At 40.9% G+C, this 23,855-nt stretch overlaps 1 long non-coding RNA gene across 12 annotated transcripts in view; it reads right to left on the minus strand.

Moving 5' to 3' along the window:
- Positions 1–2,675: 2,675 nt before the first annotated feature.
- Positions 2,676–23,855, minus strand: part of LOC104695365 — a 45,474-nt gene continuing 24,294 nt past the window's right edge. For 6 of the 12 annotated variants that reach the window (XR_005602473.1, XR_005602472.1, XR_005602474.1 and 3 more), the window contains 2 exons: positions 5,522–23,058; positions 2,676–4,919 (listed from right to left, as the gene is read on the minus strand). This is a non-coding gene — a long non-coding RNA (uncharacterized LOC104695365). The remainder of the gene's footprint in view (positions 4,920–5,521; positions 23,059–23,855) is intronic. The other 6 variants (XR_005602475.1, XR_005602477.1, XR_005602476.1 and 3 more) reach the window with 4 other exon arrangements.

Consider the following 23,855-nt stretch of genomic DNA (forward strand, 5'->3'; position numbering starts at 1 on the left):
TAGAAATCAATTATATTTCAGAATTTGACCCAATATTGGTAGGCAAAACCAAGGAAATAAAGCCAAAAGGCAGATTCATCAAAGGGACTTTCATATACAAATCATAATCTTTATCAGTTATAAAGGAAAAAAACTGTGACAACAGGAATAGGCATGAATGGATAATGCTTGGTAGCAGAGCTGGTGACTTTTTTCCTAGTTCCTCAAAAGATGTAACAGTGTAAATACTAGTGAAGTGAGCGGGGGGAACATTTGTTTCTCTGACCTCTATGTTAGATGCACCCTAGAAAAACCATTACTACACTCTAACCAAAGGTATCAGGAAAGATGAAAAAAATTGAAATCACAAACTCTTTAAATCAATTGCAAAACATACCTCAAGAATAAAGTTCTCTAAAGCAGTAAGACTTCAGCAGAAACTAAAGAACTGATTAAAAAGATCCTCTCCTCACACTGGAAAAAGCCTTTCATCCAACAAGGACCTGTTCCTGCTCACCTTGAGCTTTATAAGCTTTTTGCACCTGCTAGGCACTAATTGATTTCATTGAGAGCAGGTGATCTAAATTAGCAAATTTAGCTCCAATTCATGACTAAATATGGAAATACCTAACAGAGGAAGTGACTGTTTTATTTTTGCTGTAATCTCCCCCTACCCTGGGGCACAGTAGATGGAAAAGGGAGATTCAGCTTTTGTTTTTTGGGGGTTTTTTTTTGTAATACGAGAGTCATACAGGAGGATAAGAGCATTGTGCTTTCCCCTTACAGTCTGCTTTTTGCTCGAAGGGGCCTTGCTCCAGAGCTTGCATGCAGTGAATGTACAATACAGCAGCTCCATATTCCTGACTCACCACCTCCAAAGTGAATGTAGGTGGCATTTGGATAGATCCATGTGATTGTGTGAGCCAGGTGAATGCTGAACAGCTGCTTTTTGTGCATTATTCCCAAACTCTGCCCACAGAACCCAGTGGGACAATGTGGATCACAGCATTGCTCTATGGCTGTACAGAGATGTAGCACCCATTGATTCCTCCTGCATCTTCTTATGATCTTCATACTCATCACTCTTCAAATTACATGATATGATGGGATCTGCTGTAATCTGCTTCCTCTTTTATGTCTGTGTTTCTACTCTAAAAACAATATTTGAGAGCCTCTCTTTGCCTTCTTAATAACATAATAAAGAAAACTTAAGTGTGAAATGTTTTTAAGAACAGTAAGAAGACTATTTTATTTCATAGAATCATAACATCTATTATTTTACCAATTGCTTCTTCTAATCCTGTAGATTTGGCTATAGGTGCACTTGTTTAACCTCTACACCACAAACATCTATGTTTTTACCCTAGCTGCCTTCATTGTGTAATAAAAAGATGTGATCACTCAAAATTCGCTGTGTATCTAAATGGCCTTATAAATGCTGGTTTTAGGAAGGAGTTTCCCATGATATTCTTGTGCAGTTGTCTTCAAGTCCATGGGATACCAGAACCTCTCTGCCTCACCTTCCATCTTCCTGCTCTCGAAAGGATTGCCACGTGCTGGGCAATTGAGAAGGTATCGGTAAATAATTATGAATGCCCTTTTGTGCCAGCATTTTCCTGGTTTGTTTGTGGGGTTTTTTTTTGGTTTTGTTTGTTTGTTTGTTTTGGTTTTTTTAATTTAAATAATATTACAGACACACTGTCAACAAATGACACTGTTCATCTCGTATTTTTGGAATAAACAGCAAATGTGACTTAAGGCTTTCTGATAAATTCTATAAAATGGATTTCTTGAGCAGAATGATGTGTTATCTATGGGTATTTCCCCATGAAAGTAGAGACTAAAATTCTGATTAGACATGGATATTATCTTTTCCAATATTTCTATCAGTGCACTGATTTGGCAAATATTTAGACCCAAAGGTCAGGGCTGTTCATAGGTCCCATTGATTTGAAAGTTGAATGTCTGCCCAAGATTAAACACAAAGACCAGTGCTTTCCTAAATCAATTTATTTAAGTCTGTATGTAAGTGCTCTGTTGAATCAGAGCCTAAAGTCAGCAACATATCAGGAAAGATAATGAATTTGGGCCAAATATGTGTATTAACAGCCAAAACATACAATGAGACAAGGAACATAATTATTACTTGGATTTGAACTAAGATCCCTAAATGTATAAGTTAGCCAGATCTTTAACTTTCATTTCTTTTGAAGCTCTTAGCTTAAATCTAAATGGTGAGACAGGTTACATTTACCTGTACATGCTGGGGTGGCCCTTCCTTGTCTTCTGCTCTGCATCTGGATCTGCTTCCCGGAGAAGTCACAATATTAGCAGGAACGACAGTGCCTGCTTGAGTTTATCTTGCTAGGATGGTACAGAAGATACACCTAAACTCCAGAGCTGGGAAGGGCTCTGGACCCCACAAGCTCAAGGTTGAAATCTTTTGTTTTCTGCAGTGTCTTCAAACAGAAGTTTATTTTGAGTTTCTGTATAAAGCAAGTAGAAAGTCATCCTAACAAACACAGAAGATTATGAATCTGGCAGAGCACAATGTAGATTAAAATGGTTTTAATCATTACCCCCTGTTTTAATTACTACTTGACACATTATCTCTATTGTCCTTCTACAAGTCTGTCTTTTGAATGAAATATTAAAGGCGAGTTACAGCTGAAAATATATGCAGTCTAGAAAGAAAATGGCTTTGAACTATTTGAAATGATTTATTGTCCACATTTCTTTATGAATATTTATTTGCCATAGTGAAAGCAATTCAATAAAGAGAAAACATGAGGACCAGTTAACTGAACATTTGCATACTCTAACAGTTAAAAAAAGGGAAAGAAAAATAGTATGCTGCATTAGAATGGTGTTAATGTTTGGTTTCCCTGTTTCCTGTTTCATTAATATGCAAGATTCAGATCCTGATGAGGAGATATATAAATAGCCTACAAATAAGTGTCCCCAGCCTTTATATATTCCCATTCAGAAGGAAATAAACATGTTTGTAGAGGGATTTTCCAAGGCCAGGGTGGAGTCTATCATTTTGTCTCCATACTGCTTCAGGTAGCTGGCTGTAAATCTTGCTTTTTGCAACAATTGTACGTAATCAAAGTCCTCACCTTGTCAGGACCAGAGGTCACTCATTCCCTGGCACTCCTCAGAGGAGCAGCAGGCATACCTGGCTATCAAAAGGAGACACAAGCACACTGATTATTTTAGTGCTTATGCATGGCTATGTGCACCAAAACCAAGACCACACACACAGCAGTGATGCTTCTTCCCTTCGATCCTCAGTGGAGGAACAGAGGTTTTCATTGTATGCGCTCTCATTTCTCCCTGCTTGAATTAATTTCATCGACCAAAAAGCACTATGTGTTAGACTTGGAATGAACTTTGTTCCTTAGAGCTTCTTAATGATATTCTGATACCCAGTCACAGATGGGGCCTTGACAGATTTTGTACTGATTTTCGTGATTCCTTTTCTCTTCTTTTTTTTTTTTTTTTGAAGCAGGATTGTTGCTGCTTGAGAATTCACATGCAAATGGAGACGTTCACTGGCACTGTTTCACAAGGCAGCTTGGTTGGTTGGTTTTTAGAGCTGATAAACTGAATAGTATATCAAAGAGTACTTGGAAAAGGATGATCTTAATATATAACAGTTCTTGAGAAGGATGGTTACAGTAGTAAAACAGACTTTGGACAAATACATAATTCTCTATGCATCAATATTCTTCTGAGCAAGAATGATAATAATAGTATTTATTTATAGTAATAATTAGCATTATTATCTACCTGAAAGCTAGCTATGAGGCTAAATCATTAATATTTTCAAATTATTTCACAGTCCTTAACTAGAATTTGCCCTGAGAGTACTAAATATAATCATTTTCTCTGTATGCCAATTTCATTTTTCTTTGGGAAAAACACACTTAATGTGTTGTTCTCTTTATATTTTTCTACATAAAACATTTTAAAATTCTAGCCGTTAAGCTTTTCTAGAAGTTAATAACAGAAAAATTTGACATTATTGCATTTATTGCTTATTTCTTCCTCTTTTGTCATAGTATTTTATCCCCACATAGATATCATGATATCGTTATCGTCTGGGAGCTTGTTACTGCTTGTACAAATACAGAAGTGGAGACCTACACTTGCTGTTTATTTCCTTGCCTGAATTTGGAGTTGACAATGTAAACACACATTGGTTCTCTGGAGTCAGAGATCTCTTGATGTACCACTTTAAACATATTGTGTGTACCAGAGAGTTTCTTTAAGTTGCACACTGTTAGATGCTACCCCATAGTACATGCCTGGATATATTTGTAGGTATCTCAGATGTTATTTTTTTTTTCTTCTGCAGTTTACCAGGTTCTGCATTTATTGGCAAATGTGTATCAGTTACTCACAACTGAAGATAACAACTAAAGGAAATGGATCTGGGTGTCTGTTGGATAGCTAGACTCCAATGGCTGAAATCTACATCTACCAACATAAAAGCCACAGGATATGACACTGGTATCTTGTGGTTCCAATCAGCCTCCTGGTATTATAGCAGTACTTTTATTTAACTGTGTTTCTACTGAGTTCAGCGTGCTCAGCCACGCTGGCTGTTTTACATAGCATCTGCACTGTATATTGTGGTAATTGAAAACTCAATACAGCCTGGAGGCACTAGCACAACAGGACAGAAGTGGGCTGGGGCATAACTCAGAAGAATAAGGCAGGCAGGCAGCAGCAAGCAGGGACGAGCCAGCCCCAACACGTCTCCAGCAGCAGTCGAGCTGGGTCAGGCATCCGGCAGCTGGAGGTCCCGTGGTGTATGGCAGCTCTGAGAGCAGCAAACACGCAGTGCAGTGCATGGGAGGAGTGGATGTCCCTCCATCTGCCATCGTGGGGCTGTCATCTGGAAGCACAGACAGTAGGCAGAGTCCAAGGCTCACCTGGAAAATTACATGGACAGATCAAAACCAGATTCATGGCCACGCACGTCACTGACAGCTCCCCTCCTGCACATGCCCAGCCCTTCCCAGGGTGGTTCCCGTTCCTAAAATGTCATCTAGGCATTAACAGAGAATAGGTCAGATATTTTTTATAGTGTTTCGGAAGTGTAACATATATCAACAAATGTCACTTGCTACTTGAATGCTCATAACTAGAATCAAGACAAATTACGTAAATTAAATGACTGGAGTAAACCACAGCATTTCGTCCTATTAGCCTATGTAGAAAGAAAAAAATGCCTTGAGTGTAAAAAAGAGAAAAGAAATAATGAAAAAACAACTTGTGGCATGAAGAAGATAAATATTTCTTGCCTGTCCTCTTGGCTCTATCTATGAAGATTTTGTCCAACAACCTCAGCCAAAACTATTTAGTGAGTGATTTGTGTGTCTGGCTGATGGAAGGTCCAGTTGTCTCAGGGGCAGCCTTGCAGGGTTTCCAGGAAGCAGACAAGTAGGTCTCAGCAGTGGGAGTCACGAGCTTTTCATGTCAGTAGCACACCTCAGTTGATGGGATGGTTTGAAGGAGTTAGATGTGGCCCTACCTTGTAGCAGCACCCCCAGAAAGTTGCTGATGTTAGATTGTCTCCACAGACTGAAGATCTACAGCTTTCCATGAGTCATTTGGCGAGGAAGGAAGGTGGACTAGTCCAGGAAACTTAGGCTGTAGGGCTGTAAAATTGAGAGAGGTTGAAACATTCCACCCTTTGGGGTTCTCCCTTGAAAGTATATTTGTATGAGATATTAAACCACCCAGTATGTCTTTACAAACACATTTAAAAGCACCCTGAGGAGCAGATCACACCAGTTCCTGCCCTCCCTGGTGTTCTGGCTTTGCTCTCCACTCTGCTCCAATTTCCCAGCCACAGCAGTTCAAGCTCCCGGCCTCCTGCTCCAAGCTGGGGAAATGCCGTGCCGAGCTCTGCAGGACACCCCACACCATGTCACAGGGCTTCACCACCATGGGCTCTGTGCCACCTCTTATCCCCAAGCTCTGCCCTCCAAATGCCAGTGGCCTCTGAGGCACAGGTACAGAGGGTAGGAGCGGGAATCCGGGTATGTGTTCATGTTTTCATCTCCAAACTTTCTGCTTGAAGTGAAGCCATTTAGGGCTCTATTCAGTCTCTGCATTAGGGGTGTGATCATGTATATTTTCTGCTCAAGGCACAGTGTTAATTAATCATTATTTCTAAAGTTCTTTTAAATTCTCAGACAGTGGCATCCATTATTTTCCTCTGACTCTTCTCTTACCTTTTTCTTCTTCTATTTAGTATAAGGAGTCATCAGTGGTGAACTGATTATAAGAAACTAATATACATCATCAGTTCAGTAGTAGGACACACTTCTTAAATCATCTAAGAGAAATACTTTTAATTAAGCAAATGTCCTACTCAATTCACTGTGGACAATCCCATCATAATGGATATTATTTCTGCATGCTAAATCTTAATCTTCATCAATACTGAATGCACAACGCAAAACCATTATAAAAAAAAAAGTAGGCTTACTGTAATATTGCCATTTTGAAGCTGCCAGCTTTTATATTCATTAATATGATGACAACAGATTCCTGGCTAACGAATTTTACTACAGATCAGAATTTTTATCAGATATGTATATGAGATCAAATCTATGCTAGCCTATTATTTGCAGTTTTTATTAAAAAGTTAAATTGGGATTATTATAAACTCTCTTCAGGTTCCTTAATAAAAGAAAATGAAAGTTAAAATCTAATGAGATTTCCTGGAAGCATTTTAAAAGGCTGCAACAGCAGTAAAGTCAGCAGGCACCACACAGTGAATGGAAGTATTTACCGACCAGAAGATGAATGCCTCTTCACCCAGAGTCTGACGGGTTTACTTTATATGGATTTTGAGAGACAGGGAGAGAAGGAGAAAGCAAGAAAAACTCCAAGTCAATGCTCTCCTAATCTAAGACATCATATTGCTTCCTGATCAAAGCTTTCAAATTCTGGTGTAAACTGACTTCTTGCTCTTGTGACCAAAATCTCCTCTCTTTTCCCCCCTCCCTCCATCTGTTCAGGCTTGGGTTGGGAAGTCCCTACTGCAAAGGAAGAAAGCCTGATCCCTATTGCTTCAGCTGTGGAGTTGAAACCCATTAATATTTCTCTGGCAGGTACCCTGACCCTGGTGCCCTTGAACATGCTCAAAAAAACATAGGGTATTCCTGAGCCTTTGTCCCTGAGAGGATTAACAGGGTTGCCCTGGAGCCAGCCTGAAGGTGCTTTAATAGGTAATAGGGGTGGGCTTCACAGCCAACTTCAAGTTTCGCCTCGGGCTGCCCCTGCTCAACAACACAGATGCAGCCATTGGAATTAGGGGATAAAGCTTGGCTCTGTGTGCGAGTTAGAGCGTGAATCCTCAGTATCTGGTGGAGGGTATCTCCAAACATATCCTTCCCCCACCAGGACAGGCATCGAAATCGAGGGTACAGGGACTGGAGACCTGTGATGCTTCTGCCACTGACTACTTCTCTGACCTAGAGAGTTGGTTATGTAAGCTGCCTCTCCCTCTCTCTATTTTTCTTTCCTCTCTGGCCTCTCTTATGGCTTATAAATTGTCTGAAGGAGAGACTGCAGCACTCTCTGTGTTTTTGCGGTGCTTAGCACAAGTAGGTCCTGTGGCTATATCATGGTAAAAGTAAATAAATAGATAATAGTGGTAACAACAGTTATCTTTTTGTGTGTGAACAATAGGTTCCTAATGGAGAAGCCTCTTCTCTAACTTTTTTTATCTGCAAGTAAAGGTCTCTCTTTCCTCACTCAGCTGGAGAAGATACTGCTTTTGTAAATCAGATAAAACTTATGTAAAGTGGAACACATCTTTGATTATGCTGAATACTATCCTGTCTGTAATTTACCCTTGCTGCTGCAAAGGACACAACATGGTTAAGCTAAGAAATGATAGACCGAACATTATGTGTCAGGATGGTAAAAGATTTTTCCTATCTAAATAGGAAACAATCATCAAAAAACAGTGCAAATACACAAGAAAATGTTTGAACATATTATAAACAAGCCACCTCGCTGTTGCCTTATATTGATTTTGCTTTCCTTGCTCAGATTCCTGCAGATACTTCTCCCGTAGCCTACAATATTTATTTTTAAAAAACTACAAACTGTCATGATTTTTTAATGATGTGAATATCCTTCCTCTATGAGTTTATATATACTGTTACCTGCTCAGTCTGTCACCTCTTCTGTGTATCCCTGGGTGAGTCCAGTTCCTCCCAGTGACATTTCTCAAATTGTAGATCTGTGCAGTGCATTTTCCTGGAGCTGTTAAAAGCATTGCTACTTTACTTAATGACAGTGTTTAGCAGTAGCAGCTATCACTCACTATTTGGTATACACCAGGTTCTCTGCACAGGGGCAGAGGGGTCATTATCCCAATTCTACAGACCAGAGAAACTAGGTGTTGCATTTGGCAGCAATTAGCCCAGAACATGCTGCAGAATGGGAAAAGGACAAAACACAACTTCAGCTCACATTTTATTCTTTAGTGTGTTGCTGCTTTTGTTTCCTCCAATATTCCCAGTTGTGCTGTGCCCTCCCAACAGCATTTCAGAGAATGATCACAGTAGAGCCAAGTGCTTTTGCAATAACACATTCACATACTGCAGCAAACAATGCAAGTAACTTTCCTAATTTCTGACTTTGCCATGTATGGTGTTTAGTAACTTCTACCATGTCTCTGATGATTTCTGGGTCTGCTGCCAATAACATGATACATTCCTAGCCAAATTAGCATGTGATATTTTGTGCTCATACTCCAGTGGTAAGGTCTGTTTGTTGTCTCCGTATAGATGTATTTTTGACAGGAAGAGCAATTCTATAAGCCCAGGATGAAAAGCCCATCAATTGAATTGGTACCACATTACCATGGCAACAATATAATGCTAATGAAATTGTGACTGTTGAACCTGTTTTATGGAACTCTACAAAATGGGCTTCATAAAAGGAGAAATCTTGTTGATTAGTAAATGTTTCAAAGCATGATGAAAACCTGAGAACCACATGTGCTGAGACATACTAACCATGTTATCATCATCATTTAAGATAATACATTGCTCTTTGTGTGAGCAATAATGCTCTCAAAAAATAAAATTATATGAGAAAATCTGTGTTTCTCCAGGTTTTAACATGCACCACAGAAAGACCTGCTCACCTCTCTGCCCTGGTTCACTGGATCAGTTGGCATAGGTGTGTATTGAGTCATGCAGTTTTTGTTGCTTATTTAATCTCTCTCAGAATCTATAAAATTTACTGCTACTGCAGCTGTGATAAACACCTTTCTGTAAGAAAAATGTGGTTTAGTTTATATAAAGTTATTCCACAAAAACATATCCTTTTATATTGAACCCTACACGGAGAAGGTGTGATAGTAGGAATGCACTCTTCACTTCCCACCTCCCTTCTTCTTGGCCCATTTGGCAGCTTCCTGCCATATAGACTCCCAGCACAGAGGAGAGAGCCACCCCCCAGAGGGACAGCTCTCATCCCTCAGCACAGCAGTTCTTGCTGGAGGCAGGGTTTGATATTATGCCTGCTTTTAAACAAAAAAATGCTGAGCACTGGAATTTCCCGGTCGGTCATGTCTCTGGACAGGCTTCTGGAGAGCTGCCTCACCTCTAAGTGTCTGGGGCTTCTGCATCGAGGTTTCTACAGCAGGATTTAATTTTTAGATAGATAATAGATAGATAATAGGTAATATTCCTCTTTGTTTTCAAACCTTGGAAATAACAGTGTGTCTCACCCCATGGAGTCCATCTCCTAATTTGCCAGGTAAATCAGAACAGAAAAGCAGGTGTGCCAGCAAGCATTGAGCTCAGTGAGGCAAGGGGGCTATGAACGTGCATTTACTGTGTTGTGTTGTCTAGGTATTTAGTAGAGACAACTGGGGGGAACACTGCTCATTTTAGTGAAGTCCTGATCTACATGGCACAGAAGTCAGCAGAAATCTTCACGACATTAGATTTAATGGGCTTTAAATCAGGGCTTTAAAGGGCTGTTTCTGAAAGCTCCATGTTTGATCCTATTTGGAAAAGGAAGCCCTGTCTAGCATTTCATTATTTCCATGGTTTTTGGGAAAGCAACACACTGAATTTCTGAGTTGATAGAAATATAATGTAATGTAATTTCACTTAATATATATTTTGCATTGGCTGACAGTTTTATTAAGCAGAAGCAATAATCATCATTATTCAGTGTAATAACCATCTCATTAGAAATGGTCTAATTTTCCCTAATTTTAATTTACCTCTCAAACTAAGCTGTTCTAAAATTACTGAGGTGCCTACAGTTCAGTTTCATAAGACTTCAGCAGAAACATAAGTCTTCAGAAAGCAACTACTGACTTACTGCTGCTAAAATAGTGGTATGCCAGACCTGAGAGAAAAGGAAGTACAGAAAATTCAGATTAGGGAATTGCTATATCACTTTTTATTTCCTTACTGTCTTGGAAGTAGCACTTCCATTTTGCACAATGATAAATTGTATGGTTGCCTTCAAGCCCTGCATGCACTACCCTTTAATAAAGGACCTGGCTAGGGATCACACCAGAGACTCCTGGTAAGGGGGAGCTGACAAGCAGAAATATTTCTTGGAGAGACAGAGAAGGAGATGAAGACACTGATCAAGTTTCATTACCATCCAATGAAAATAGGATGTAAACTGTGACATCCTGGCAGATTATATATGTCAGGCAAGCAGATGTGAGCAGAAAAATGTAGATGCTAAACCTTACCTAATAGGCTTACTCTGTGGATTATTCTCAATGAGCAAGGCTATATTAAGTGTTGCCCTGTATGTAGCTATAGTTAATATACAGGATATAAGAAACATGCATTCATAAGTGAATCTGGGGACATTCCCAGCTGTGCTGAAGTTAATGCTCTTTGATATACCTTGGAGCATCCTAAAAGCACTTTGAGTGTCATATACTTCTACAGATATCATAAACAGCATTATGGCATTTATATAGCTTTAGTTCCAAAATTTCAAAGGGCACTCTGTTTTCTCTAAAAATGTGCTCAAAAAATTCTACACTTAAACAGCACTTGTGCATGCAAACTGCTATAGCAGCTCAGCTCCTTGATTTGGTTGTGCCAGTTCCAAAAACACGTTTGATCAAAAGCATTTTGTTGCAATCATAGAGGTAAGTAACCTCATATGAACAAGGAAGCACTTTTCAGGTTATATTATAAAATAGACAAATTGTCTAAAGGTTTTGTTTATCATCAGATGTTATTCTGTGTATTTCCAAGTCATAAAAAATAACTTTTTTGGTTTGCTGGGGGTTTTTTAATGTTCCCCTAAAACAACACAGAAAAGGCAGTCTCTCCCATGGAAGTGCTCTACTTATAAAATCTCTTCTCTTTGAAATGCTGAGCCTTTTCCAGCTGTAGTATTCTTTGCTCAGCTATAAGAACACAAAGTACAGCAGTGAAAAGCATTACTCTATTATCCCAAGATAATTTGATCGTCTGTAAATGTATTTTCCTGCCTGTGGTTCCAGACATTATGCTCTCATTTGAAGTAATGATTTGCAGTTATTTATACAATTCAAGTTAGCCCACACTGGTTTCACCCTGAACATTTACCTGCATGGTACAAACATGGCTTATTTGTAGTTGTACAAGCTAGATTAGATGGGTGATTTTTGCAAGCCACACTCAATCAGCAGTGCAATGGGTGCCTACTGTAGACAGCCAGCTCCTGCAGGAAGTGGTGCAGTGACTCACAGGCGGCTGTCTCCTGCCCACATCAGTGTTATCACAACCATACATCAGCATGAGTCTGCTGGAGATGTTGAATTTTAAGTTCTGATATAAAACCATAGCTCTGATCTGATGTGGTCAGTAAATACAGCAGGCCACTTTCCAGAAGTACTTACCCTGCTTTTCTTTTTTGGCCTCTGTGTGGGATGTGAAAACTCACCTTAAATTCCTCTTGCATTTCTGGAGTTTATCATACCATTCCCCCCAAAGCTGTAAACAAAGTGGTCCAGTGCTAACTGAATAGTTGTTTCACCTCTGATGCACCCACATTTCAGGGTTATACCATTTTTTTGTAGAATTTGTAATGTTAGTGAGTGTGGACACAAGGCTTTGGTTTTGCATGGGCTCAGAGTTCACCTCCCTTACTCTCACTTGGGAGCCTGTGTTGAGAATGGATTTACATGAGACGATAGTAATTTACTCCTGGCTCCTAACTGGTCAGCAATGGATGGAGCACTCTGTGGTGCTGCCAAAAAGAAAGTCTCATTTCAATCCCTGGTGAGCCTCCTCTGGGAGCCCGGGGTGAATTCAGAGGAGCCATGCACTGGTAACATCCATTGAGCTGCTTGCTCTTGTGGGCGTGAAAATGCTCAGCAACACAAAAGACATAAAATATGATTTTCACTGTCTTTTTCCACTATCATACATTCCTGAGTATCACCCTGATTCATATTCGATACTGGGGAAAATATTAATGTCAAGGGAGTGAATTGCAGAAGGGTGCAGTCCTGACTTGGGGTGGTCAGCAGCCAAGCCAGGAACTTCCACCTCTGCCTTCCTGCTTCTCTTATCTTCAGTTGGAGTGGCTCCCAGAGTGTGTCTGAAAGTGTGTGTGAAAGTTACAGTTCAAATAAAACAAGGGGGGACAGTAAACAGTCAGAAATTATTGTGTTTCTCCTCTCATTTGTTCATGGTATCTTGGATTCTGTTGTGACAATTCAGCAAGTTTCTTTAAAATAAAATTTTTAAAAACCCAAACAAATATTTGGAATACTACTTCTGTTTTGCCAAAAATCTTTAAAGTCTTTTATTTTGAGAGACAAATTAATATAAACTTCTCTTTCCAGGACACAGTATCATTTAAGAACAGCAGCACTTTTTAAAGTGTAAGAATCCCAGTTTACCATCCTGATGTTGGTTTATGATAACATTTATGACATTAATATAATGGATTATGACCTTTCTTGGCTTGTCTGACTGACAGTTATTCATATATAACACAGTACTTATCACCTTGGTCCTTCCATAATAATAATCCCTTCAATTTTCTGAGCTGTGTCATCAAAACATGGACTCATAAGTGTTGATCTCATCTGTGGGAGAGTAGCACTAGGAGCTCCTTTTGAGCTTTATGTCACCTAAAATCTAGAGCGAAATTGAAGACCAGTTGCAGAAAAATACCCTGTCTCTAACTTTATCACACAGTCTGCATAATGGCCCTTATGATTTTAAATGATTTACTGAGTCCTGTCAAAATGCTGTGCCTTTCTGTGGTGGAAGGTATTGAAGTTCAGAAATGCCATTATTCTGTACAAGTGGAGCGATCTTGAGGAAATACACAAGAGATGGTGTTCTACAATTACTTACCTTGACCTTCCTTTTTTTTTTTTGCTCTTTAATCTCCTCAGGATAGACAGAATAAAATATATTTTCTTCAATATTTAGGGTGAAACTTTGCTGTGCCATTTGTACTTGCTTTCCTCGTGCCCATTTTTACTAAACAGGGTGTCAAGGTATTTCTTTTTTAGATTAGCAGTTTCACATGAATCGTTTGTAAAAGGTGGACGAGGAAAGTGAAAATTTTGTATGTTTCCAAGGACTGATCACTTAGCAAATTCTAATGATGTTTGGGTGGATAAGGGGTCGCTCAGAAGTCCTGGATTAGACACCAAGGTCTGTCACAGTCCTGGTCTGTAACTGTGTTCCTCCCCTGTTTGCACTGAGCCTTCCAGTCTGCTCAGGGGGCACCAAGGCGTTCCCTACCAACCTCTGAGCATGGGAGTCAGGCTGGGGCTGGTGCTGTGGCAAGCAAAAGATGTTCATGCTGCAGGATCGGGTCTGCTACAACAAGCTGATGGTTCAACTCTATCCAAACAAACCTGGGAATTGCGTGAAACACCCCACACCAGCAAAGCAGGAGTGGAAGCAGGAGCTTCCCGTGCATGGAGATGACACCTGCATCCCCCTGAACATGGCAGGCTGTGAGTACAGCCACAACAGCATGCAGTCTTTACATAGTACCAGATGTTCTCATGCATGTAAGGATCCTTCAAACAATGAATGTTAAAAAGAAACATTATGTCTTTAAGCCAGCTGAACAATTCCGTATGCCATTTAGCCACACAGAGACAGGACATTCCCATTCACAATGGGGCTCTGCTTCCACAGACACACAGGCCTGCCTCTCCTGGGAATGCTGAGGCTCTCCAGCCCTCACTGTTTCCCTGGGGCTGTGCACCACTATCATTCTGGCACAAACGTCCCATCTACAGGAATGTCAAGTTCAAGTGAGGACAAGCCTACAGAACAGCAAGGCAGCCCTGGCACACACCTGTGACTACACTGATACCTCTGTCTTCTCCCCGGTATTTTGTCAAGAATGTGGCGTGCTAACTTTTTTTGTTTCTAATTATTTTTTTTTAAATAAACCAGCACTGTGACAGGGTAGCTGCATGCAAGGTAGGAGTAATGCTGTTCTGTGGGCAGAACAGAGGTGCTCTGGTGCTCAGCTGTCACCTTCTGAAGCTGCCTTCAACATTCTGAGTGAAAACGGTTCGTCAGCGACAGATCCTGGGCTGGCCTTTCAGGCTGGGTGCTGATGAGCAGCCATTTTTCTATCCCTGGGCCTGGTGATTAGTTTTATTCAGCTGAGAGACAAGTACTTGGGCATTTGTCACTGTTTCTTTGAAAAATGTGTGCATGTTTTCTTGGGCTATAAAATGGGACGTATGGGAGCTGGATTCCGTCTTTCATTAGATCTTGGAAATTGTGTCCTCCTGAGACAACTAATTATCATGATGTTCTTGGCTGCTAATGTTTGATTTCAGATTTCAGTGGCAACAGACTTGGCAACACAGATTTTGTGAGGATGGTCTAATGGTTGATGTTATTACCCATGGCCTCTACACAGTTTTCTTCAACCCCTCAGCTTTTGCAGAGTTCCCTTAGGCATGCAGACAAGTCCTGTGGTTTCTGTCCATGTCTTAGATCTCTCTTTGAAAATTAAATATAATAGCATTTTCCTGTTTCACAGGACAGGTGCAGTACAGATTGTACCTCAGCAGAGGCCAGGCAGCACTGCTGCAATCCTCTGCCACCCCAGCTCCATGATGGAGAAGTTGCTCTGCAAAGCTTTTCTTAGATCCTTCCACAGTTTAAGGCAAAATCATTTACAGTAGAAATTTGTCAAATGAACATATTTCTATTTGTTTACTTTCATTTTGCCCACTGCAGATACCTGCAGGCTGTACACACCTTTATCTTTGGAAAGGACATCAGTGGAAAAAGGCTACGTGAGCTATTTGATGTAGGCTCATGTGTGAGGTACAGCCCCTCAGCTGGTGTCTTCCACATGTGACCATTTCCAAACTAGACCCTTCCAAAATCGATGTGATATACAGCAAAACCACACACTTCTAACCTATGAATACAATCCAGAGATATAATCTAGACTGTTTGCTTTGCTTTTATTACCTCAATTATATTCATAATCTTATATAAGAATTCATGGCTAGAAAACAGTGTTAGTTACAACTCCAAAAAAATGTTACGCCTCTCTCAGAGGGAGACCCAAGCAAAATACAAAATATCTGTTGAGTACAGTTATACAGTAGATAACACATCCTCTGTGAGGAAGAACACATGCTTTCCTTCAGTATCCTTTACACAATAACAGAGGGCTGAATTTTCCAGGGGAATGGAGAGAACAAACCTATTTCAGAACACCGAAAGGCTAGTGACATTTTATAGATGCATTTGGTAGTACTGCTGCAAATAAGCAGTTGTGTGTGTAGGAGCTCACTTAAGTGGTCATTTGTGATTTGAACTCACAAAAGGCATATCACAAACCTGTTTGAAACAGATGTGCTCCTACCCTCCATTTAAAATAAAATTAGTCGATGGTCTTAATTTAGGTAACCTTTGCAGTCACTAATCATGATCACATATACAATCACACACTTTTTAAGCATGGATGAAAGGAATTAGATAGAAGAAAAGAATGAAGATAAAAAGAATATACCACTACAATGTTTGATATTCCTTCCAGATAGCTCATTCACATTTAAATGGAATGACAAAAGGCAAAACATTAAATGTAGTATTGCCTATTTTCACTTGATACAGCTAGGAGTCTAATTCAAACACTCTGGGATTCAACCTTGTTTTCATACCTGCCGGACAAACTTTTGTTAATTAAAACAAAAATAAAAGCAGGAGAGCTGAATAATTGAAGGTAAATTTATCCTATCTATCCGATTTACTCATGGCATGCTTTTCTATACTTTTTATACTTTTTATCCCATGTTATCTTAATGCAGTGCTTTTTTCAGAATCCCTTATTTCTGCCATCAATTCAAGCACACTGATCCATTTCCACACACCCAGCATTCACCTCCAATGCTCTGACTTTCAAACCGTATCTTTTGCAGACCACCAGGCAGGAATTTGCAGAAGACTGGCTGAAAGACACTTATTGTGCAACTAATAAGGAAGGTTGAAATACCATTAACATTCTGACTTATGCTTTAAAATGTCATGAAATTCAGAATTACGGCTCTGCCTTGCATCCCCGGTTGCACAATCGCTCTGAAGTACTGCCGACGCTGCCGTGCGATCGCAGGCTGCCTGCAGCAGCTGAGCCACACAGGCACTTTGGACCACTACAGCTTTTTGCTCAGGCTCCTGATGGCTTTCCTGGGAGATGATCACCATTAAGGCTACAGAAGAAAGCACTAAGCTAAAAGTTTAAGCTCTGGATTTCTCTGATAGTTTTACTTCAGCCCCTCACATACCACTGTCTTTGAAGCCATAGGAACTCCCTCCCTGTTCAAATATTTAGTTTTGGCCTCAAAGTTACACTTGCCCTTAAATTATTATCAGCTCACAAGGGCAAAGTAAAATGCCTAAAAGTGAATATTTTATCAATCAGCTTCAAAACTTGAAGAGAAAACATATCTACCATTTCATACTGTTCCTTTAAATCACTGGTTTGAAAGGATTTGGTGAGAGGGTATCGCATCTATATGATGGGACCGAGAATTTTCAGTTGATACATGGTTGGTGTGATGGAATCTTAAGATCTGCTGTATGGATGGGAGTATAAAGTTTGAAAATTAAGATCCAAAGAAGCTGCATGAGAAAAATCCTTATGATTAAAAATTGAAGAACATTGATCTACATTATTGACTGACAATTGTAAATCTTTCATTTTACAGGAGAGCTGCTTCCTAATTTGCACACAAAAGTCTTCAAAACCATTGGCTACTTTCTGTACAGGTTTTAAAAATATATTTAACTGGATATGGCATAAATATTGTTTGCATGTTGATTATGGGGCTAGACTAAGCAATACCAGCATAAGAAAAAAAAAGCCCATATATTCCCGTGGAATTGCTTACAGAGCCAACAGCCAGCCTGAAGGGAGCTGCTCTTATGACAAATGTCCATGCATGATGTAAACCTCCTTTTTGGTGATGGTGTAGTAATTTCCATTGCAAGAGGGTATTACATTTTTAATTGATTCCTAGCAGCAAAATCTGTAACATTCACTGATATGTGTCCATTTCACACGGTTATTGAATTTTGACATATCTTGTTAGATGTTATGATGAGACAGATTTTTTTTCTTTGCACAGATTGATGTCTATTGATATTACATTAGTTCATCAAGGTTACAAATCACACTGCATTGCACTACATTTCACATTTTCTGTATCATGACAAGAGGTTTATAATATTCACTCTGGGACATATAAAGTGCCTTCTACCCATCCCTTGGATAAATAATTTAAGAAATTGTTGGGAAATCATACCTAATTAGTAGGATCTGCACTCAATAAGTGCCCTTTGATTTAAATTGTATTTGTATTTTGATAGGTATTGATTTTAGGAGTAGGAGAGATGAATAATACATTTTGCATTTCTCCACTGTTCACAGCAATAATCTGACAGAAATAATGGAGGAACACTCCAGGAAGCAGCCTCTTTGGGGACCTGCATGCCTTTCCCTAGGAAGCCCATGGGACAGTTAAAGGCACTCCTCTGTGGAATGGCCTGATCCCCTTTTCTCCCATTGATTTGCTGCGTAATCCCGGACAAATCACTCAGCCTCTCAAAGCCTCTCCTTTTCCATCGGCAAAATGGAAACAGAATGGTTCCTCATCAGTTCACAGATGGCCACAAGACCTATGGAGAAAAGTAACAGATACATCCAAGTGGGTATTAGAGACATCCTAACTGGCACTGCCACATGGAGCACGGAGCCAGCAAGTGAGGCTTCCTGTGGGCACAGGAGAGTGTGGTTCCCCACAGCAGACCTGTGTACCTCTGAGAGCAGTGTGGCAGAGCTGGGCAGCATGCAGCACACACAGAACACACCCTGCCAGGCTCCTTCTGCACTCAGTTCTGCCAGCAGGAGTGTTCTGACTGGTTTGGCAACTCACTTTCCTGGGTGAATTGATACAAGACTAATTTGGTTTTCTTTGGATGCTAATCCCTCAGATTGCGAAGAGGGAACAAGGTGAGGTTGTACCATGCAGATAACCTGGGTAACAGGCTGCTATCTTCCCGAGGCAGTGCAGCTCAGCATGCAGGCAGGCAGGCTGCTTGCACGAGTGGCCAGGGGTGAGGAATGCAGACAGACAAAAACACCTCTGAGACTGAAAACAAATCAGAATATATAGGTATTTACAAACACCGATTTCCACCACCCCAGCAACTGTAACAAATGTAGACTTTATGAGATAACCATAATTAGAGAAAAGCTTTATTTTTGGTTTGGTTTTTTTTCACCCAGTATGCCAGCTCTGATTTGAAAGGAACACCATAGGTTCGACTGTGCAACACAATAAACCATGGCATCAAAGCAAGCATCAAAGTGGCCCCTCGGCTGCTGGCAAACAGTACAGTCATAAGAAAAGAGACAATGAAAATACAATAAGTAGAAATAGTGCTTTTTTCCCATAACATAAACACCATAGACATTCTTTTAATACAAAGAGAAGCAGGATCCAATGTGACAGCTTTATATTTGCCAAGTATCATGGGAGAACTGTAAAATACATCCTCCCCAAACCAAGCCAAAGGAGCAGAACGAGCCAAGATGTTCTCGTCAGAACAAAGACATCCCTTTTCTTAGGTCTCAGACAGTTAGCAGGATTAATTTTGCTTTTTATTTATTTAAATCATCATCTCTGTCTCCTGTTAGCTCCAGCAAGATGTGCCAAAATATCTATTAGTGCCTGTCTACACAGGTGCAGTCCACTGCACCAAAATCACTTTATGGTCTTCAAATAAGTGAAATTATATTTAAGACTTTTTTTGAATATATAACTTAAGAAAACATTCTCAAGTAGACAACTGAGAGCCAGGACTGTGCAACTCTGATGCAGAGGGATTGCTGTCACATGGAAGAGCAGACGGCTCGTATGTGTTTGAATCCTCAGCCTCTCACAGGGGGAGATTCAAATAATGCATAGTGGGCTTCTTTGTGATGCTTTTCCTTCTCTCTTTTTTCAGTTAATATTTTACAATCTTTTGGAAGTATTACCTGTACATTAAGGCCTATATTCATATAATCATGAGTGACATGCAACTTTTGTGTCTTGCCCTCTACTTTCAGGCAGATTTAGAGAAATTGAGGCCTGACAACCCACAGCCGAGGTGCACAGGAGCAAACAGCTGAAAGCATAAGGATGGGGCTGCTTGAACATATTTTTTCCCTTTTCTCATTAAAGTTTCATCTGAAGAATTTTTGTGGGAGCGTTAGCCAGTAAAACAGCACCCGTCAGTTTTAAGTTCCCAAGCAGCAGTGGCACAGGGGAGAACAAGTGTCAGATACACACAATCTTTCTTCTTATGCCTGCTGTACCCTCCCAGGTGCAGTAATTCACCCTCTTCTGTATCTTTTCATAAGAGACAAGCTATATTAATTATCCTGAAGTATTTTTAAAGAAGATGAATATTGGAGAAGTTCTTACTTATTTCACAAGACATTCTACTTTCCATGTAAAATGTAATGATTTTCCATGTAAAATTAATGAATGTAATAAGTTTCATTTTAAGGCAGGTCCCTCCTGGGTAACCCCTCTAGTAAAGTCTGCTTCCAGGTGAAGCCAACATGAGAACCATATTTGCTTTTATGAATGCTGAAATGGCCCATGAATCTCAAATAGTATTGCACCCTCTGTTTTATAAATATTTTATGTGTTTTTCTTCAGTAAATACATATATTTTGCTTTTTGAATCTCAGGGCACCTTTTGAGCTGTGTGGCTCTTAGAATGTTAATAGAGAAGTAGCAACATGAAACCGAAAATAAATGCTTTTAACAAACAGGGAAAGTCTGTATTTCACCAAGGAAAGTGTGGTTTAAAATAAAACAGACTCCTGCAACGTCTAAATCCTGCATATTTTCTGCAGAGCATGCCACAGCTATTGACATGCTGTTGGTTTTATATGTCCCAGGATGCATGAATTATTACTGTCATTTGACATTTTATATTCCTAGTTCCATAGCCTATAGCAACACTTACCAGCAGCTGTGGTAGACTATACCAGACCTCTGGCAATGCCTCTTATTGATCAAGCACTGCTCAGTGTTTGCCTGCTCAGTAATGCAAAGACATCCTAATTCTCTAAGACAGAAAACCCACAAGTTACTGCGTTTGGGATTTCTAGTCCTTTCAAGAGACTCAAGAAACGAAACACAGATTACAGATACCTTCTCCCCCATTGGGAGGCACACTGAGTTATCTCACAAGCTGTAGGTACTACAAAAGAAAGCACATTGTGTGGTAATACTAGAGAGAAAAGCTGGCTGGATGCTAACTAATAGTGCTAATTTACAAACTGGTAATGAAAGGGACCTCACAAATGAGAGAAGTGTTCTGCTGAGAGTCAATGGACTTGCACTGCCAGGTTTATTAACTTCTTTAAAAAGGACCTATACAAAGTAATACAGCGACCCCAGTAGCAGAAAAACTCTGTCAAAGGTGTTGGTGCTTATGATTTGAACGAAAGTTGCCCAGCGTTTACTTAGGTGGAATTCCCCGAAGACAGCAAGAGCCTGAGTTCATGTAAATAATAAAATAGAAATTGCAGATCACAGGGCAGCAGAAGATACCATGACTGTCCATGAAAAGACCCAGTGCAGCAGCGACTGGTTACTGGGTCTAGCAAACGCATCTCCCAACACCCTCTTGAGTCAAAGGAAAGCTGACCTACCCTTGGCATGGGAAAAGTCCTGTCAGGCACTGCAGCTCACCACAGCAGTATATCAACCTCAGCCCCTGCCTCGAGGAGCTGGTTTATCACCTGCTCCCTTCTCCTAATCCACACTCTCCCCTCCCTTTGGTACCTCCTCTGATCTCTCCTCCTTCCAGGGAGCAGCCATGGCCCCAGCGTGGCTGTCCAGCACAGCCCTCTGCATTGAATGGGTCAGCAGGGAACAGAGGCTGTGTCCATGCACTGCCCAAGGAGCTCCTCAGTGAGTCACCCATGTGGGAGCATGATGGCCAAGCCCTGACAGTAATATGCTCCATGTCTGCATGCTCTTCCTGCCCCAGCAAGGGCCCTGTACAGGGGCAGCCAGGAGCCAGCTCTGACGCACACCTGGGACCTCTGTGAAAGTTGTGATGAAGCCAAGGTAAGGGACATGCTCAGCTTGGCCAGCCTAAACCAGAAAATTTGTGCAAGACCAGCTTGGCTTTTGCCAAGACTCACAGCTGCCCTTCCTCAGGGTCTAGGGGGAGCATCCTGGCCCTGCACCCTGCACAGGTCACAGCTCACACTCAGGGCACCAGTGCCCACATATTCCCAGGGCTAATTGCTCAGGGACTGAAACACTCTAGTAACAGCCCATCCACATTTGCCTGGATAAGGATCAGCTTTGATGTGGTTCTTGCGTGGTGAGCGTCCATCCCAGCCTGCAGCAATACCCTATCCCAGCTGGTACTGACTCCCCATGTGGGGAGAGGGCCTGAGGGTCTTCTCTGGATATGGAGACCCATTGGACCCAACTCTCAGGGTGATGCAGATCTTGAATCTGACTCCTGCAGCCCAACCCCATCAGATTGTGACTTTGCTCCTCTCTTTGGCTGCAGAGACAGTGGCTGCAGCACCCTCCTGGCATTCTCTGCTGGTCTTCAGCTGCTTTTTCTGCAGCTATTGCTTTTTGTTCCCCAGCTTTGAACGCAAGAGTAAGCCTGAAGCATGGCAACGGGGTTTTCTGCTTGCATTGCACCTTTCTGTTCACTCTCTCCCACTGTCTGATCCTTCTGCTTCCCTTTCCTGTCCCACCAGTGTTACTCCCACACAAGGAGCCCCCAGCATCTTTGTTTCCTGGTTGCATCTCTTGGAAAGCATCATTGGGTCATGAACCATTTCTCCAAACACTGACTGCATCTGCTGCCTTAGCACAATGATGGAGTTGCTTATACAGTCCAAACTTCCTACAGTGAAAAGCCCCATTTTTTCAACTTATCCAGTGATTTTTTATGATCACTTGAAATACAGCAGCACAGCTCTGTGCCTGTAACATCTTCAGAGCCACTTAACAGCACAGACAGAGAGCACGATTCCAGTTGAGCACAGAAGGTGACTTCTGGTGCTGGAGCACTTCATCACTGGGGTAAGATGGGCTGGTGAGGGAGGCAGCATTTGACTTGCAAAGCCTCTTTCTTTGACATCCTAAGAGGGCAGCATGGCTGCACGTGAGTTAAACTCTTGCCAGCAAACAAAAACGTTTTGCTTTGCCAAAATGTTACAATGGTGATTTTGTTCCTGTCTTTTGAAGAGATGAGATTTAATCGACAGATCCTGTCAGCTCCTCAGCCAGCTTGAAGAGAGCTGATTAATGACAAAGACCATTGGCATTCATGCAGTCCCACCTCCTTGAATGCATAGTTCCTCTTTGGTTGACTGCTCCCAGGGAGAAACCATTTTTCTGCCTTACTCCTGGAAATGATGGAAGGTGCAAACTTCAGGCTAAATGCTGTTCTTCTCTGCTTCACGAGGCTCAGCCCGCTGGCCTCACATTCCTGTGGTCAAATCTGGCAGAGCAAACATCTGGAACATGCAAACAAACCCCCAAATTCAGACACCTGGTCATAACAAGGACAGGGAGGGTGTTTTCTGCTGCAGTTCATCATTGCTAGGGTGGGAAGAGTCACATTCTAAGCAGGACAGTCGGAGAGACTGCTACAGGCACTGGTGGGACAGGGCATACTCAGAAATGGCACAGACTGCAGGGCCAAAAGCAGCCTTTGGTGCTTCATGACAGTGCAATGTGTACGCAGGTATTCAGGTTTAGAAATATATATACACACACACTTACACACATGCTCAGCTACACATCGTACGTATGTGTACGTACAGGCACACATGATGGTAGCCCTACATTTTCAGTGCATTTTCCAGGGCATCATATGCATCTGTGCAAAAAGATCACAACTCCTGCAGATAATTTATCAGCTGAAATGGGAATTTTACAGCCGTCCAAATCCTTACTTTTGAATCTTTCAGCGGGTTTTTTTTGCAATTTGGGAAGTCTAATTTTGACTTATTGACATCAGTGCACTTTACTCAGTGAGGACTATCTCCTACCATGGTTTCCTCTGAACCCTCATATGAGGAAACAGAATTATTCCATTTATGCAAACACCAGATGTAGTGGTTTTAACAAAATCAAATGCCTTTAAATAAAATACTTCATATAATTTGATTTATTTGTAGTCTTGCTTCTAAGATTAAAAATATCTACTGTCTTCCCATGATCAATAATCCAATTTTTAAGGGGCTGTTACTTTCATTATAAACATATAAAAGCAATCCAAGCTACTAAAATCCTGTATACAGACACATTG

Source organism: Corvus cornix, chromosome 8 (assembly GCF_000738735.6).
Source record: "Corvus cornix cornix isolate S_Up_H32 chromosome 8, ASM73873v5, whole genome shotgun sequence".
NCBI lineage: Eukaryota > Metazoa > Chordata > Aves > Passeriformes > Corvidae > Corvus > Corvus cornix.